Source organism: Porites lutea, chromosome 2 (genome assembly GCF_958299795.1).
Source record: "Porites lutea chromosome 2, jaPorLute2.1, whole genome shotgun sequence".
In the NCBI taxonomy this organism is placed as follows: Eukaryota; Metazoa; Cnidaria; class Anthozoa; order Scleractinia; family Poritidae; genus Porites; species Porites lutea.
Genome location: NC_133202.1, coordinates 42952449 through 42954948, shown reverse-complemented (window position 1 = coordinate 42954948; position 2500 = coordinate 42952449).

Sequence of the window (2500 nt, the reverse complement as noted above, 5' to 3'; positions counted from 1 at the left end):
AGCTAAAACCACTTTCGATGCACATACTGATCCGATCTTTCAAAATCTTGGTATCTTAAAATTTCTTGATATATACTTAATACAACTAAGCTTATTCATGTACTCCTATCAAAACCATACTCTACCTTTAAAAGTTAATTGTAAATTTACTTTACAAAGTCAAATTCACTCGTATAATACAAGGAACTCGTGTAAATTTCGTCTGCCTTTCTGTCGTACTCGAACCAAACAATTTTCCGTTTTTTGTCAAGGATCTAAATTTTACAACACCTTAAACACCAACATCATCAACGCTTCCTCACCTTTTTCCTTTAAAAGAGCACTTAAGGCATTTATTTGTAATAATTATTATTAGTATATACACACTCAGTGATCTTGGTGATTTAAGCAATCTGATTGGTTCGCTATCTCGGACTATTCAACAATATTCACCTCCCAGCGAGTGGATAATGTGTGAGCTCGGTTTTTCCCCATTTTCTTAGAGAAAGATCTTTTAAAAGTCGACAAAATCCTAGGGTTGACTTTTTTTCTGGCAAGAAAAGACTTCGAAGGATTCAAAACGGCGTTTTTCCATTTGCTGTTGTTGAGTTTTGTGGTCGATGGATTGTTTACAGCTCCCGTTTATTCGCCTAGAAGAGGCCGTTTGGTGAACTCAGCGTTTCCTAACATGAACAATCTGGCCCAAAAACGAAGTTTATTTATGACAAACAAATTTGAAAGCAAAGGTTTGCAGAAATTCTACATTTCAAGTAAACACGAGAAAGAATGCTACATGAAGACGACGTCTTACCTCGAGGAACCGAATCGCCATTTTTGTCAGCACTTCATGCGAAGAACGACACAACAAACCTTTTCGGCTATAAACTTGGCGAGTCAACAGAAAACAACAAAGCTCTTCTTTTCTTCTCAGGTAAGGAAACAATTCAAACTTTTAGCGGTTCCATTTAAGTCATTTCGCGGTTGTTTGCGAAGTGATAAGCTTGTGAATTGCCATGTTTGAAAATTCTACAAAGATCTATTTTTAAACTGTCGCGTGTCTAGCTGAACTGATCTGTCAATCAAATCGTACTTTTTAATGGTTTCCTCTCTGATTTTGTTGAGATCACTTCGTGGGTATATACTAAAACAATTATTCTTTTCAATCTCGGTGAATAGTGGCTTTAGGAATATTTACCTCGCCACTTCGTGGCTCGGTAAATATTTTGCCACTATTCCCCTCGATTTCAAAGAATAATTGTTAAGTATACACCAACAGAAATCTTGCGAAAAAGCCTTTTAATATTCAACATTATTTGTAAACTTCCGTAATACTGATTAGTTTAATTTTCCACCAGACATTATTTTGTATCCGTCGCCGTAATTTTTATGCGATCTTCGAAAAATTGTAATTGAGGAGGCCTAATTAACATAAGCTCTATAGTTTCCTTTAGGCCTCCTCGCCATTTCTTCCTACATTTTTTTTTTTGGCATTTCTTTGGAATTATTGTAATCGTGTGGCAAATAAATAAATACAAATACAAATACAAAAGCAGTACCACCCAAGCATTTTGTTGCACCATTCTTGTACTTAACTCTTTGAAAAAAGACAAGTAATGTCCTTTTCTGACAATCCCAAAGAACTGTTGTTTACTTAAGCTACGCAGACATCCCTGCCAGTTTCTTTGCATAGCCTGTGCTACACTGTATCTAGTATCAATTTTGTGTTCCTTGTTCATATTCCTTATGCACTAAAGAACAGTAATTTGTCAAGTCCTAAAAAAACGTTTTCTTAGACCTACATCTGTATGAGAGTGTATCCTCACTTTTTTCTCTAAATTCAAACAATTTTATACAGATACCCATTGACTAATAGTGATTAGGACAACGCTAGTAATAATAAATTAAGGAGGGGAAACCCCTGAAAGCAAAAAAAAATGTAACCAAAGGAGATGTGCTGCGGACACTTCGCCAGAAATGTAACCAGTTCATTTTTCAGGGCAAGCGCCCAACATATCATCAAGGTAAGCTTTCACTACTATATATCCTATGGGTATATGCTTTGCAGTTTTAACTGTAATATTGGGACAGTAGTAAAAAGCACTTTTGCTTGCTAAAAGTTGCTTGCTTGCATGGTTTTAAAAAGTACAGTTATGCAATGTACCAGCCTAAACTTTTTTTACCATTTTCATGTTAATGTCTTGGAAATTTGTGGAGAAACCAGATAATGTGCAAGCACCAAGCCTCTGACTAAGTTTTTTTTAAAGTGCTAACTAAAACATATTTTTTATCTTGCTTCACTGATGGTACGCAATGTACTTTAGAAACAATGTCATGTACTCTAAGGGGTTATAATTTTGTCTGTCTTGAAAACTCATTGATGAATAGTTGTCCCTGTGAGGAGTTCTGTCCAACCTCCGACTTATGCAGTTAAAATATTTCTTGATACGACCTCTTTAGAAACAGCTTCTTCATATTTTGTCTTTTCAGAGAAGTACCAGCAAACAAAGAGGGCAAGGAAGGC